The sequence below is a fragment of the Cyprinus carpio genome, chromosome B12 (assembly GCF_018340385.1).
Source record: "Cyprinus carpio isolate SPL01 chromosome B12, ASM1834038v1, whole genome shotgun sequence".
NCBI lineage: Eukaryota > Metazoa > Chordata > Actinopteri > Cypriniformes > Cyprinidae > Cyprinus > Cyprinus carpio.
Genome location: NC_056608.1, coordinates 24,009,579 through 24,027,722, shown reverse-complemented (window position 1 = coordinate 24,027,722; position 18,144 = coordinate 24,009,579).

Below are 18,144 nucleotides of genomic sequence, written 5' to 3'. Positions count from 1 at the left end.
TCTAATTTGCTTCAATGATTTCTCCCTGTGTTTTGCTAGTCAAGGACAGGCTAATTTATACTTAACTGGAGGTCCCAGTCAACAGCCCGCGAACGAGAGACTTCCTGTATGAAAATGTAGGCCATTCCAGGGGGAAACCGATGATCGCGCTGACCATTATTTCTTCTTTATTTGCCCTTCTACAGGTAATTATCATGAATTAATGCGGCCGTGCCAGGTTACCAGCATTAGCCCTGTCAATGAAATTAAATTCTCTGGGACAATAAAAGGTGCAAAACACACAAAGCTCTTAATGAGGATGAGGTGAGACATTAGCAGTGTCTCTTCTGGAACATAATAATATATTACTTGCTGGAATGCTCATTTTCAGCTTTCAAAGATTAATAGCCAGAGATGTGTGAGCAGTACGTACTGGACGATATCATAGAACGAGCAACCAATTTCACCATTTCATATGAGAACAACTACATAGCATTAATTTTATACATCACCATAGTGCAGCTGTTCAGAGGAGATACAGATGGAACTATATATTTTCCTTAAAGGTGCTGTTTTTTGGCCTTTTACACATAAAATGTTCTCACATTAAAGAGAGAGAGAGAGAGAGAGAGAGAGAGAGAGAGAGAGAGAGAGAGAGAGAGAGGAAAGGAACTTAAAAACCAATCAATACACTGACACTCTCTTGCTGGGTCGGTGACAGACACTATTAACCTTAAATCAACCTGTTTGCTAAATCACTGTCACTCAGAGCTAATAACAAGTGTAATCAAATACATTATGGTAATATAATTTGATTTCTTTGTGCATTATGCAAATCAACCCTAAATATAATGAATCATGACAGATGACCAGAATTTAAAGAGTCTAATATCTCTGTTTCATTGTGATAATGTGTACATGCCGAATGACCTGCAAGATAAACACTGATTCCAGCATAGTATATAGTTGCATGCCAAACAAATAGATAAAAGTAGTATTCATAAGTTTGGGATCGGTAAGATTTTAAATGTTTTTAAAAGAAGTATTTTCTGATCACCAAGGCTGTATTTATTTGATCAAATCACAATATTGTGAAATATTATTACAATTTAAAGAACTGCTTATTTAAATGTAATTGATTCCTATGATGCAAAGCTGACCTTTCAGCATCAGTGTCACATGATCCTTCAGAAATCATTCAAATATGCTGATCTGCTGAAACATTTCTGATTATTATCAATGTTGAAAATATTAATATTTTTGTGAAAACTATGATGCTTTTTTTCTGGATTCTTTGATGAATAGAAAGTTCAAAACAACAAAATTATTTGAAATAGAAATCTGTTGTAACATTATGTCTTTGCTGTCATGTTTGATCAGTTTAGTGCTAAATAAAATAATTTTTTTCTAAATAATAAAAATTGTCAGTAAGATTTACTAACCCCAAACTTTTAAACTTTTGGAAACATGCATGAAATATTGAAGTTGGAATTATTTTCTTATTTTAATAAATTTTGCAATGTACATTTTACAAGATTATACTATTTCAGTCTTTATGCATAAACAAAAATGTTTAATTTAATGAGTTACTTGCAGTGTCTTTGTATTTTTTGTGTGGAAAAACTGCTGCAACTGATCAGTCACAGTTCTTTATATAGAGTTTTAATCTACAAAATATATGCGTCACATGATGAGAAAAATAAAGTTAAGTTTGATCACAATCATGCCATAACTATTCCAGTCCACATCCTGGTTATTATACATGTCAGGCTAACAGTAAAAGACAAATATAGAGAGAGTGAGAGAAAGGAAAATGAGCTTCGATCTTTCCCCGCGCTCACCCATCAAGAGATTTGGAGGTTAGTGAGTTGCTGCAGCCGATCAAGACCTTGCCCTGAGTGAGTCAGGCTAAATCAATGCTAATTACACTGCCATCTGCACGCTACTGCGTCCTGAGTCACACCTGTTCACTCAGAGAGAGACATGAGCGCTGGCCAGGAGTTTCTGACATCGTTCCTGCTCATGAGTCATTAAGAGTTTCTGTGCGCTCAATTCATACCGCAGCATTTTAGTCCAAATACTTTGCTTCTAAAACCTACAGAACCTACAGAACCAGGAAGATGATCAAACTTAAGAGGCTGATCCAGCAATATAACAGCATAGTTTGTCCCAGTACAAGTTTCCGAGGCGTTCGCTCACCAATAATCAGTGTCTGTCAATGTTTTGCAGACTGAAAGCAAGCTGCCATTACATCAGACAGAGAAACAAATGAGGGCCATTTCTGCACCGCTGCTCTGTCTGATATGTCAATAAACTCGCAGCAGCGAGAGGAACAGCACAGATGGATTTTTCTCTCGCAGCCAGACAAACAGAGGGACACGTCTGAGTTTTCTCTTAGAGTGGAATCAGTCAGACAAAACGAGACGAGATACGCACAACTAGCGCGAGTGATGGTGATACAGGTGTGAGATTTCAACGTCAGGTGTGACTGACTGGAGATTTTAGAATAAAACCATTCTTACTTCAGTTAATAGTTACATTTATATATACTTCACTCCGAGGAAAATATAGGACTTAACACATGCAGCAGGAATCCCATGTGTGCTCTGGATTTGGTATATTAATCATTATAATTATCATGGTCATAAGCAATGCATAACATGAGACAGCAAAATCTTAGAGAAAGTGTAAAGGAGGCTAAAGGTGGACCATGATATGGGCAAACAGATGCTTCCCTGCAGTTTTGATGTACGGCTTCATCAGTAGCTTGAGAAGTAGCACATGATAATGATAATGTGGCTGTTTTTTGTCTCTTTTTTTCTCTCTCATGGATGCAATCAAGACAATTCTATATTCCTACTAAAGGACTATTCTATTCTTGTTTACTAAGTCAAGACAAGTGCTGGTGTAAAGGAATTTACTTTGTAATTTTTGCAAGCAGGAGATCATTTCTGAGAAATCATTACATCTATTAATTTTATATATAGAAAGAAAAATACATGATGAAATACTTGATGAAATAAAACAGAAATATATTTTAAAAGTTTGACTTTATGTACGAAACTAACTGAAATAAATACATAAATAAATAAAAACTGTATAGATATAGGCTGTGTAAAAACAACAAAACTAAAACTAATACAAACGACAAAAACGCAACAAAGCTACTAAAACTTTAACTAAAATGAACACTAAAACAGAAAATATATAAATAAAATGCAATTTGAAATATTAACAAAACCCGTAACAGTATCTCAAAGAATCTAAAGTAACACTGGTTGTAACAAGATGTAACGTGACAGATCACGACTGCACATGATGCACTATTTAAACTTAACAAAAACTTAAATGATGTTTTGAGAGCTGTTTTATGAAAGACCTGGCCAATGAACATTTGAAATTCGGTGATGACCATTCTGTCATTTTTAGAAACTTTTTGAAAAGCTTCTATTAAGTTGGGCATTTTCTTGTGGCATTTTTTATTATGTTAACTGCTCAGGTTTGAGCACTATGGCAAAGGGGGAAACAAATCCAGTAATAAATAAGTTTAAGAGTCTTGTTTTTCTTGCATATCTATTTTTATAGAAGATTAGCAATGATAAACCAAACCCTGTCCTTTGTGAAATATGTTATCTATGGCTGCATTAGTTGTCAAACCTGTTCAACTCACCTTTCCTGTCTATTAAAAGCAAGTAAAATACTGACATTTTCAGAGCTCCTATACCACTTAGAGAAACTCTAATGTTTGCAAGCTTAAAACTCATCTCCATAAGCGGAAATCATTTTAGCACTCCGTGGTGTTGGCTAATGAACTGGGGGTTTGAGCACACGTCCTCCTCGTCACCCAAGCATTAGAACTCATAAAGTAAATCATGCAGTAATGAAGACAGACAGACAGACAGCAACGATATGGACCTAAAAACAAAGATGTGTGATTTTGGATATCTGAAAAGATCTTTGAGAGATAGATGGGGAGAGAAGGAGAAAATGGCTAACATTTATTTATTCTTGCTGTTCTCTTCTATACAGTATGACGCCATTAGAGTCAGTGGAAGTGTCCCATCGGCAGTCATTATCAAGGCTATCAGACCGGCCCAGCTAGACTCCAACACAGATATAAATACTATCCTCCACACACACACACAGTTTAATGATGGAGCCACAGCTAATGTCTCTCACCCCCTCCTGGTATCTCCTCTGTTGAAAGCCAGGGAACTAGAAGGACAGATATGCTGTGCATGTAAATATATATGCCATATATACCTTGGAGAGGTTTAAATGTATCAACAATAGAGATTTTGCTGTACTGTGGTAGATATAGACAAGTCATATGTATTTATTCAGCGCTTTCCACAATAAGCATTGTTGTAAAGCAGCTTCATAGAAATCCTTATGTCAGTATTTATAATATCTTAATATATTAATGCCTTAGAGCTGGGAGAATATATAGTTTACATTTTGCGATGATACAAGCAATCAAGCAGATGAGATGTGCCATATATAAATAAATAAATATTATGTACTTATATATTTGTGCCAATTTTTTTTTTTACTTTATTAAGAAAAGATTAATTAATTTTCTATATAAAATGAATAAAATTAATAATTTGGCAGAAATTATCTCCTGCTAGCAATTCCTACTGGAAATTATGAAGTAAATTGCATTGATGATAAAAGCATATTAAGAAAGAATATTAAACAATATTCAACATCTTTTTATCGCTTTCTTATTAACATTGAGACATTTATAAATGTAAAACAAAAGTTTATACAAAAACTTGCTTTGACCATATACAAAAAATATAAATATATACAGGTCCTTCTCAAAAAATTAGCATATTGTGGAAAAAGTTCATTATTTTCCATAATGTAATGATAAAAATTTAACTTTATATATTTTAGATTCATTGCACACCAACTGAATATTTCAGGTCTTTTATTGTTTTAATACTGATGATTTTGGCATACAGCTCAAAAAACAAAACCCAAAAATTCCTATCTCAAAAAATTAGCATCCGACCAATAAAAGAAAAGTGTTTTTAATACAAAAAAAGTCAACCTTCAAATAATTATGTTCAGTTATGCACTCAATACTTGGTCGGGAATCCTTTTGCAGAAATGACTGCTTCAATGCGGCGTGGCATGGATGCAGTAAAGCCTGTGGGACTGCTGAGGTGTTATGGAGGCCCAGGATGCTTCGATAGCGGCCTTAAGCTCATCCAGAGTGTTTGGGTCTTGCGTCTCTCAACTTTCTCTCACAATATCCCACAGATTCTCTATGGGGTTCAGGTCAGGAGAGTTGGCAGGCCAATTGAGCACAGTAATACCATGGTCAGTAAACCATTTACCAGTGGTTTTGGCACTGTGAGCAGGTGCCAGGTCGTGCTGAAAAACGAAATCTTCATCTCCATAAAGCTTTTCAGCAGATGGAAGCATGAAGTGCTCCAAAATCTCCTGATAGCTAGCATGCATTGACCCTGCCCTTGATAAAACACAGTGGACCAAGACCAGCAGCTGACATGGCACCCCAGACCCATCACTGACTGTGGGTACTTGACACTGGATTCAGGCATTTTGGCATTTCCTTCTCCCCAGTCTTTCCTCCAGACTCTGGCACTTTGATTTCCGAAATGAATGCAAAATTTGCTTTCATCCGAAAAAATACTTTGGACCACTGAGAACAGTCCAGTGCTGCTTCTCTGTAGCCCAGGTCAGGCGCTTCTACCGCTGTTTCTGGTTCAAAAGCACACGCCTGTGCACGGTGGCTCTTGATGTTTCTACTCCAGACTCAATCCACTGCTTCTGCAGGTCCCCCAAGGTCTGGAATCGGTCCCTTCTCCACGATCTTCCTCAGGGTCCGGTCATCTTCTCGTTGTGCAGCGTTTTTTTTGCCACACTTTTTTTTCCTTCCCACAGACTTCCCACTGAGGTGCCTTGATACAGCACTCTGGGAAAGCCCTATTCATTCAGAAATTTCTTTGGTGTCTTACCCTCTCGCTTGAGGGTGTCAATGATGGCCTTCTGGACAGCAGTCAGGTCGGCAGTCTTACCCATGATTGCGGTTTTGAGTAATGAACCAGGCTGGGAGTTTTTAAAAGCTCAGGAATCTTTTGCAGGTGTTTAGAGTTAATTAGTTGATTCAGATGATTAGGTTAATAGCTCCTTTTAGAGAACCTTTTCATGATATGCTAATTTTTTGAGATATGAATTTTGGGTTTTCATGAGCTGTATGCCAAAATCATCAGTATTAAAACAATAAAAGACCTGAAATATTTCAGTTGGTGTGCAATGAATCTAAAATATAGAAAGTTTATTTTTTATCATTACATTATGGAAAATATATTTTTCACAATATGCTAATTTTTTGAGAAGGACCTGTATATATATATATATATATATATATATATATATATATATATGTATATGTATATATATATATAATCCAACAAATCAAATTTTTATAAGACAAATAATTTTTATAAGTCAAAAAAAACAAAAAAAAATACCTTAGGCAGCAGATATTTGCTATAGCATATATTGCCTTTATATACTACATAACAAAAATAACAATAAATGTAACTGTATTGCAATATACACCATCACCATAATATAAAATTACTATACAAGATTTTGCTCATACTGCCTAACACTATGTTGACATTTTAGATCCCACACTAAACCGCCGAGCTCAATGTTGCAAGTGAAAATAAATGAAAAGATGCAAAATGGTATCGGATGCAAACAATATACGATAAAGAGAACAAAACATGATTGATGGGTGGCCCGATACTGTCCTGAGTTTCTGTCCTAATGCTCTGCGCTCACTGCTGATAGGTGCATATATCCATGAAGATGTTTCGACAGCGGTGCTGGGAAAAAAACGAAGCCATCATGTGGTTTTGTTATTAATGGGTCTGTATCGTATGCTCATGGCCAAGGACACAATTTGTATCACAATGCAAATATCTGTCATTAAACGCTGACAGTTCATTTTTCCTGCTAGGGAAAGAAAAATGTTTTTGGTTTTGGTGGGCCACGGCGCTTCAACCAGACAAACTTGAAAGGCGATTTGTAGACAAATGTGTGCTGCCATCAGTTTAGTTCGGATAAAATGGCATTGAGTGGGTCTAAACTCAAGCATTGTGCTAATAAGATATAAAATGACTTGAAAATAAACATTTAAAGCAATCAATAAATGCTCAAAATTGATACTGAAACAATTAAATCTCAAACTGAATAGTGTAATTTTATATAGGCTACAGGACAAGAAATAATGTACTTTTTTTAAAGAAATAATGTACTTTTTAATGTCTGCTTTAAGGTCAATTTAATTTGCCATATTATCCACTTATATCAATATTTGTTCCTAACCACTTTTTAATTTTTTCAAAAAAATAAATGTAAAATGTCTTTCACTCTTGTAAGTTCGAAACGGTCAAAACATTGTGAAATGTGCACTGAAGGCCCGTGAGCAGAGGTTACGTCCACCGTAATGAATGGTCTCATGAGAACGGCAGCTTTGACGGTTATTGATTTTCCCATTCTTGAGTATCCATTCATTATTCACTCACTCTTTCTTTTTTGCAACTCCGATCAGTTAATTTACATTTAAGCCAGTTGCTGCTGGAGGCAATTAACTCTACAGGTTCATTAGAGCTTGCTCTGACTTATTAATTAATCAATCTGTGTGTTTGTGTGTATGTGTGTGTGTGTGTGTGTGTGTGTTTGTGTGTATGATTGTGTGTGTGTGTGTGTGTGTGTGTGTGTGTGCGTGTGTGTGTGTGTGTGGAGTGGAGAATTAGAATGGAATAAAACACACACTCATAAACAGCTTTGTGCTTCCTCACAAATTTAGTAGTGCGGCGCTGATCATGCAATATTAAAGCAATGCAGTGAGCAATGAGATACAGTACAGCAAAGTATTATCAAGAAGGTCTAGAATACCTGGAGAGAGAGGTCCATTAGCATTCCCATTCAGTCCCAGATGCTTGGCTGGCACAGGACTCCCTTAGAAACCCACAATTTGAAATTTGCCTTCTTTGCTCATGGCCATTCAGTTCTGGCAGCTGTTTGGAGCTTGAGCCGAAAATGATGCATCTAGACAGTCTACTGCTGCAGATAAAAAATACAACATGACAACAATGATTGGCTGATGACACCACATGAACACAGTCACTAATGACTCCCCTGAACAATTAGGCAAAAAAATATAGATAGATTCAGAGCCCTCCAGAAATTATGAAATACTGTTGCTTGCAAAAACTTCTAAATGGCAGTCAATGGAGAAAAATGCTATTAACCAACATGGACTAACTGGTCCACACTAACCATCCAAACATCCAAAAGTGACAGAAGGGACATTTATAATGTTACAAAAATGTATATTTCAAATAAAAGCTGTTGTTTTGAACTTTCTATTCATCTGTGAATCCTGAAAAATAAAATGTATCACAGTTTCCAAAAAAAAAAAAAAATACTGGGCAGAAGTATTAATCAGAAATGTTTCTTGAGTTGCAAATCAGCATATTAGAATGATTTCTGAAGGATCATGTGACACTGAAGACTAGAGTAATGATTCTCTTTCTTTAAGAAACACACTCTAACAGGTCTGTGTGTGTTTTGCCAGCCAATATAATAAAAACAGCTAAAAGACGACTGCTGTGAACACAAAGCAATTCATTATGATTATTTATTAGACTCGTCCCCAATGATTTACATTTGTGAATTCTTCATTCTTCCAATTTAAATTCTGCTGAAATTAGATGTTACGTATGTCATCATTATGTTCATTGGGTGTAGATGGCATTTGTGGGCGGAGCATGTGCACTGCTGAGAGCTTAATGATGCATAAGATTAAACTGACGTGCTCAGCTGTGGTGCCATTCTCTCTCTCTCTCTCTCTCTCTCTCTCTCTCGCACACACACACACACACACACACACACACACACATTTGCTTGTTCTTCTGCCTACTCACACCTGAACATGTGTGTGTGTGTTTCCCAAGAAGTCCATGACAACAACATCATGCTTCTAAACAATCCAATTAAGGTCTTAGCGTACAGGAGGTTAAGCTTTTCCCAGAGCACAGGATGCATCTTTGACCACCACACGTTCTGTTCATTAGCGGCCTGACGCCCATCACAACCCCTTTGCTCACAGCCGAACCCCCACACCGGACTGCTCTGCTCTCAGCACAGCCCTCCCTATTCCCAGCGGACAGATCCCAGGCAAAAAACTAATTCTGCTTTTAATAATGTGTCAGGAGAAAGCGGGTAGCTCATAAATTATGTGTCTGCGCCGATGCAGAGCCAGCCACCGGGGGAAAATCAGGTCGGGGAGGAAAAAAATCAAAGCCTAGCTTTGACAAACTTTTGTGAAAGATAAATAATAACTTACAGATAGGATTAGATGTTAAGTCATGGGCAAGGGGAGCCGGGAGAGCTGCTCCTCTCAGACTTGTGCAGGGTGAGGAATTTATAGGAGGAATCTGTCATTTGTTTTTGCCCTCTTCCACTGTTTTTATTTGCATTTTCTCCCAGATGTGCCACAAAAGCCATCTGTTCACGACTGCCTGCTACACCTGTGCAGCTGCCTGTGTTTCAGTCACTTGGTCGGCCTCTGTCACTTTATTAACTAACAGCTATGATAATATGCTCTATTCTATAATTATTTAAACTATATTTCACTACACAAAAAAATAAATAAATAAAAATCAATCATAATTGCATCTTATTTTGCTTAGTGGTATGATGATATTTATAAATGAATTAATCTAAAATCATACATATTTGATATGAGAAAATATATAATATTATATATGTAACAGAATATGTATAATACTATATATTTTCACAGTAAACATTACAATGTCACTTACAAATTAAGTATCAAAAATAGTGGTAATAAAATCAATATAAAAATGTTAACAATTTAAATCACTTTTTAAAATGTAATGAAATTATGTATATATGAAATGCAATATTTAATTTGATTGATTGTTTGATTGATTGATTGACTGACTGGCACAACAGATACTGTTGTGTTTACTGTTTAAACATGAATGAAAAATTTATAATAAAATGTATAATAATCCCTAATTTTCTTTTAATAATTTGCATCATCATTGCTATTACTTTGAGAAGTTTTAATTTCTTTCAAACAGATCATTTTGGTGGGTTTCTTTTTTTTTTTTTTTTTTTTTTTTTTTTTAAGGCAAACAGTATATGACCTAGTTTGCCTAAACTTTGCAGACTTTTAAATATGTTTAATTCATTGTCCATCCGTATATTGCACCAAAAAAACAATGGTGTATATAAAACAAAAATTATTGGTTTATGTTTAAGAAGAAAATACCATTGCAGTTCTTCCACTTTGTGTTACTTGCCGTTTCTTTGTAATCATTTTTATGTTTAAGAAGAAAATACCATTGCAGTTCTTCCACTTTGTGTTACTTGCCGTTTCTTTGTAATCATTTGTGAAATGTATACATTTTATATATATCTACATACATGTATATGTTCAAGACTATTGGATTTGTGGCCAATGAATAGATCAGCAGCTGTTTTAGTTATTCACTAATATGGTAATATTAAAAAAACAAAACATATCATACCCAAAATTAAAACCACCAGCACTAATTCCCACATGCCTTTCTGTGAGAAGATGATACCTAAATGAAGATATAAGCCTTGATTGGTCTTAGCTGTTATCGAGTGTGTTCATGTGTATAATGGTGAGGCTATAAGAAGTGTGGTCCTGCTCTTTGGCCCGGTGTCAATATCTTCACAAACGATCAACATGTATCATAACTGTGGCCCTCTATCACACACCGACTAAAGAACAATCTCTATTAGCTGACAGCAGGCGGCTGCCTTGATAAATGTTCCCTGACCAAACGGAAGGAATTGCGTGAAATAAAGAGGCATGTTCCAACAAGTCGTGTCAAAATGGTATTGATTCAATCATCTCCAGAAATACACACTCTTGGGCAGCGTAGCGTGTAGCAGATCTGATATGCTCCGCAGAGGTGGGCGACAGTGATGGCAAACTCTGATGCTTATTTCCACACTTTCCTTCATTGAGCTTTCAGGTGATGAAACACGTAGTGAGACGCTGACTGATTTTCCCGGCACTTCTCTCTTAGATGTTATTCTTACGTCGTGCCAAAGATGCCACTCTATCTGTGTCTGAAAGCAGCGTATAGCAGTTTGTCCGATACACGGCACACGGGAGGTAAGTAACAGCAGCGTTCAATCATTCAGACACACTGCTGGAGCCCCTGCAGCTGACCAGAGAAGTGGAAATGTTTACATTAACTGAGCATGCCCAGCGTGCTCCTGCTGCATGTGCAAAAAGCTAATGAGAAGAAAAATACAAGCTCACAAACAACATTAGCGGCTGCAGTGATGTTTGGCATAGATGAAGAGAGCACAGGACCTTCCAAAACCTACACTGTAGGGGAAAACGATAAGTAAAAAATATGGAAAAGGTACTGGATATTTTCTGCAAAGACATCTGTTAAGTTTACAGACATTTCCTTTAACCCTAAAACACAACACAGCGCAACGTATAATTGAAAATGCAGGTAAAACTTTTGAAAAAATCAATATGTAAAATTCCTTTATATTAACACTCTGTGCCCTATTTTTATGTACTTTAGAGTGTAGTAAGATACATAGATAGCATTTCAAGTAGTAATGCACTGAATTTAAATTTTTACTAAATACATTTTTTAAAATTACTCAAAAAGCAGCTTTTTGTTGGCCAACACCACAAATTCATGTGACCAACTTGTAAATAAGTGAAACCTGCATGGGGAAATCTTTTACCCTCATGCAAAATTCCCAATCGCACAGATTCCTATTGGAATAATTGGATTTCATCCACAAAATCTGCACAGAGCAACAGTAAACATGATTTTACCTATTTCAGGATTTAAATAACAATTACAAAAAATTATCCCAAAAAAAATATAAAGAAATTTCAGCAGGTTATGAAAGAGAGAGAGAGGTAATCCTTGTTTGTTTCTGACCTTGACTCTGTGGTCTGGTAGACGATGAGAGAGAGAGAGAGATAGAGAGAGAGAGAGGAGAGAGAGAGAGAGAGAGCAGGAGAGACGAGAGAAGAGAGAGAGAGAGAGAGAGAGAGAGAGAGAGAGAGGAGAGATCCTGAGAGAAGAGGAGAGAGACATTGACTCTAATAAACCACCCACACAAACAAAGGTAGACGATGAGAGGGTAATACCTCATCATATTCAGGGCAACTTTAGATGTAGTGGGGAAAACCTCATAAAACAAAAGTATAGCAGGATAAATAAACCATCAATAAACCACCCACACAAACAAACACTCATTCAGGGCCACTGTGAGTCTGACCCCCTAGGACCGGAGGGTTAAAGGGATACTCCACCCCAAAATGAAAATTTTGTCATTGATCACTTACCCCCATGTCATTCCAAACCCGTAAAAGCTTCATTCATCTTCGTACACAATTTAAGATATTGTGGATGAAACCTGGAAGGCTTGTGACTGTCCCATAGACTGCCAAGTAAAATACACTGTCTGTCAAGGTCCGGAAAAGTATGAAAAGCATAGAATCTAGCAATTTATTTTTGTTTTATTCACGTACAAAAAGTATTCTCAACGCTTCATAATGTTACGGTTGAATCACTGATGGCAGATGGACTATTCTGACAATGCTTTTATACTTTTCTGGACCTTGACAGACAGTGTATTTTACTTGGCAGTCTATGGGACAGTCAAATTCCTAGCAACTTCTGTTCATATTTTTTTGCCTATATTCTCATTTTGCAAAAGAAGTGGCCAAGTTTTCAGTGTATCCCTCTTGTAAACCAGCTAGTAAGAATTTGCTGCTTATAGTCACATTCTTCCTGGAATTGCCATTGTTGCATGAGTCCTTGGATTTGTGATTTCCACAGCAAATATTAAAGAATCTTCATAAATGTAAAGCTCGGCGAGTCTGACATTCACAGACAGCAGCGATCAGTCAAACGGGCCAAAAGAGACAGAGTTAGTTGGTCACGCAGGAAAAGAATTTGAGGTAAATAAAACCAGCCTCCCTCCACATAAAACACAAAAACAATCAATAAATCTGCACCTGCCAAAGACCAACCAGCTGAGACATTTAACACACACCAACACCAGCCTGCCTTCTCCTACCACACTCCATGCTGCCTTCAATTGGTTAAAGATGTAAATAGCTGCTCATAATCGGCTAATTGCATTGCAGACAGGAAGCAATCAACTCAATTTCAAAGTGCTTCATTGGCTTGAATGATTCACATTCAGTCATTTCAAAGTATCAGTAATGGTAACAAAAGCAAAGGGAAAGATTGCCAAGATGAACTTTATTGTTGACTTCAGTCTGAAAGTGTAAAACATTACAGGCCTTTGGGCCTTTGAATACAGCTTAGAATCACATAGATAGAATGATAAAATGATAAATAGAGCAATAGATAGAACCGGACAGAACAATGGGTGGATGGATAAGGTGGATAGAATGATAGACAGAGCAATAGATAGATAGATAGATAGATAGATAGATAGACAGATAGATAGATAGATAGATAGATAGATAGATAGATAGATAGATAGATAGATAAAACGATAGATGCATGGATGGAGAAATAGATGTGATGGATAGATAGGGTGGATAGAATGATAGACAGAGCAACTGATAGATATATGAAGGATAGAAAAGATGGATGATAAAAAGGATGGATGGATGGATAAAGTGACAAACAGACAGACAGATAGACAGACAGACAGACAGACAGATAGATAGATAGATAGATAGATAGATAGATAGATAGATGGACGGACGGACGGACGGACGGACGGACGGACAGACAGACAGACAGACAGACAGACAGACAGATAGATAGATAGATAGATAGATAGATAGATAGATAGATAGATAGATAGATAGATAGATAGATGGGATGGGTAGACAGGATGGATAGAATGATAGTGCATCCATCTATGTATTTATAGACAGATGGATGATAAAGCGATAGATGGATATATGTACAGTATTAGAGATAGATGGATGATAGACAGATGGATAGATGGATGGACAGTGAAGTGGAGTGATAGATGGATGCATGGATGGATATACAGATAGATGAATGGACAGTGCAATAGATAGATAGATGGACAGATGGATGGATAGATAGAGCGATAGATAGAGTGATAGATAAATAGATGGATGGATGGGCAGAGCAATAGATAGATGGACGGATAGATAGACCGATGAATGGATGGAGGGATGAATGGATGGAAAGCCCTATCACCTCTGTAACCTCGCTCCACTAAGAGTCACTGAGTGTGTACGGCAGTCTAAAGCATTTAACCTTTGCAGATGTCAGATCTGGAGCACACTGCTTAATAAAGCATATCATGTGACAGATTTCCTGCTTGCTCAGCCAAATAGTGCCACGTTCTGTCAGATTTGTCACAGATGCAGGTGCAAATTCTGTCTCAGGTCATAGAACAAGGTGTAAAAAAAAAAAAAAAAAAAAAAACGTGTGTCAAAAAATATGTGTCATGTAGATTCTACCCGAGCAAACAAGAAGCATGCTAATTTTCTTATCAAACAGAAAATTACACAGGAATGTTTGATAAGGCTTTCAATCAGACTTGATCTTTGAGTCAATAACAAGTGTTCCCACTCTGAGTAATTAATAGGAACGTCAGGGAAATTTTATTAATTGTATCTTGTATAACATCAATTTAGCTTAGATTGCCTTTCTGACAAGCCATTTTAATTAAAAATATCAAGACTAACATTGAAGAAGTACTGCAGCCGTTTTAGGAAAATATCAGATAATACTGCCATCTGGCACTTAAAGCGTCTCTTCTTTCAGGACTAATTAGAAGCAATGCCATGAAGTCAGTACCAGACTCAGAATAATGGCAGTCAGTGCGAGAACTGAAGCGCAGCTGAGATTTTAGGCTTGATGGTTTTTATAATGATTAAAAAATAGATGTGCACATCTCTGCCCACCTGTACATTTGGAATTTCTTCAGCTTTAGGATGCATTAATCAACTGCGACATGGTCAGAGGTATTCATATAAAAAGTGTGGTTCTGCCACATATAGTACATCTGAATAAATGTAAGAAGTAGTACATTTTAATAAATGTAGCTAGATGCAAATGCTTACATGCAATGTAGAAGCACATACTTTCCCTCCACCAGTAAAATCCAAATTTTAGTGCATAGTGCTGACTATGTCCAAGATAGGATAAACGTTACAAGAGTCTTTATGAAATTATATTAAGTAGTTCAGCAGATGAACATGAATAGTGTGTAAATTGCGAGTGTGTGTGCGCTTGTTGACCCCGTTGCTGGCTTGTGTCTCCAGTCACTTTCCTCGGTAACTATGAGTCATGCTTTGTTTCACCTGACGTGTAATTATTTTTTCCATTAAACACAGAGTCATATTTCAGTTTGTCGGTAAAATTTCAATCAGGGTGCACTAATGCACACTAGACAGGGAAACTTTAGAACAATAACAAGATGCAAGCGCAAAGAAAATATAACACGTCAATAAGGAGAGAGAACGCGTACACGAAAAAAAATCATTTGCAATCTGAGGGTGATGTATACGTTAAAGTGTCAGCAACTGATGAAAAAAAATTAATAGCTTTCTGCCAAGAGAGAAACATTCTTTGATGGATATGCGCTCATTTGCATATTTTCCTTTACACTTGGAGTGGCGCTTGAGTGATATTTAAATCTTCACCTTGACTACATAATGAGGGGCGGAGCTTTGTTCTGCACAAGCTTTTATTATTGACCTGTGTGTAAACATGCTGTGAACATCGACTGTACAGTAACAAGTGAACGGATGTTTGTGCCCAATGAACTGATCAGAATGACAGTATTGCAGCATCTTCTTCTGAGTAATGAATTAAAAAAAAAAAAAAAAAAAAAAAAAACTGCTTTCTAAAAGCAAGATCTAATGTGGGTGAAGATCATGGTGGGTAATGAACCTCATTGTCAAAATGGCTAAAAACTTCAAAAATGAAAATTCTCTCATTATTTTCTAGAAGCTTGTTTCCCCCCTTGCAATTGCAAGTTTTAAACTCACGATTCTGGGGGAAAAAAGTCAGAACTGTGAAATAAAAAGTGGCAATTATCTATTTTCTTTTTTTATTACATGGTTAAAACAATAAAAAAAGAGAATTGTGAGACATAAAATCAGAATCTAGAGAAGAAAAAAAAACAAAGTTTACAACTCACAATTCTGACTTTTTTTTCTCTGAATTCTATTTTTACATCTTGCAATTATGTTCATATTTCTTCTTGCTTTTTCCGTCACTGAACAAAAAAAGAAAAAAAAAGTACTTGCAATTGTTTTATTTCACTATTTTTTATTAAAGCATTGCAATTGCGATTTATATCTCTCAATTCTGAGTTCACATCTCACAATTATGAGAGCGTTTGAGAGTTAATTGTGAGAATTAACATCAGAATTGCAATATATACTGTAGGGGGAATAGGGGGAATTCATGGCCTAGTGGTTAGAGAGTTTGACTCCTAACCCTAGCGTTGTGGGTTTGAGTCTCGGGCTGGCAATACACAGATCCTGTGTATCTGTGTAGCTTAATATTTAAGACTACAGTATAATGCACATATGCACATTGCCTCTTGTACATCCCTGGGTATCTTAATATTTAAGACTACAGTGTACTTTCATGCACGTTATTTTCCATTCTATTTAATTCTACAGTATACATCTTTTTTTTATATATTTTATTCTTATGTTTTCATTGTTTACTTTTATTTCATTCTTTCATAGCTATATTTATGTATATTTTCATCCGAGTTGTATTCTTTAATAATTGCACTGTCCATGGAGCGGACCTGACTCACATTTCACTGCTGGTTATATATGCTCTATATAATTGTGTATGTGACAAATAAAAAAAAAAATCTTGAAATCTTGAATCAATACCACGACTGAGGCTGCCCACTGCTCCGGGTGTGTGTTCATGGTGTGTGTGTGTGTGTGTTCATTGCTGTGCGTGTGCACTTTGGATGCGTTAAATGCAGAGCTCGAATTCTGAGTATGGGTCACCATACTTGGCTGTATGTCACGTCACTTTCTTTCATATAAATTACTTGTCTGTTTTATTTATTATCCCACGGCGGGAACAAGCTTCTGTACTTTCATGTTGTCCTAAACCCGTTTTTCTCAGAACACAGAAGTCGACTTTTCAAAGAATATATATGAAAGCTTTGTGTGAGAAGCAGATTGGAATTTAATCGAATAAGAAGCTCCTCAAGTCTAAGAAATAATGATCACAAGTACTGATTGATCTTTAGAACTTATCAAAAACTAATGACTGACTTTCTTGATAGAGTTGGCTGAAGATTGTGCAGTCCTGAAGCCTTGAATATAGAGATCACTCCATTTCTCAGGCCTTGTTCTGACCGGCTTTTCCCTCACTGTAGTAATGGGCAGTTGAGAGGATCTGATGCGTGACATTTCAAGCGTTCAGTCTAGAGGTAAGTGACAGAGAAATGATCACGCCTCGGAGTTAATCTAAAGTCCTGATACCTGCGCAGCTGAGTTCATGTACGCTCTCACAGATGCACTCTCCGCTGCGGGCTGTCACTGATTTCTATCAAGAGCTGTCAGATAATTGCATGACCGAGAGAATCTGAGCACTGCTGTGGTCCATCAACCCAGAGGAGATCTTACAAAAAAATTCAACACACACCTCAGGTGTCTCAAACCGCGGGCCAGTTTATAAACTGTTATTTCATTTCTGAACTGAAACGGTCTCAGTTTATTGCAGATTTCAACAAATGTCAAATCAAACCCTCAACAAACAATCATCTCATGAAGGAATCCACAGTTTTAGTTTTATGGTGCTTTTTGGAACTTGACAGCTTCTGGTCAAACACTATATGCTTTCTCAATACGGAAAAGATCAGCCTTGAAATAATCTCCAATATTCATATAGTTTTTGAATAACATAATTTAAATTATTTTCTGGTTAACTATAACTTTAAATAGTGGCTACAATAATTTGCATATCACAGGGCCTAAATGTATTTGTGATATTACTGGTGCATATATATATATATATATATATATATATATATATATATATATATATATATATATATATA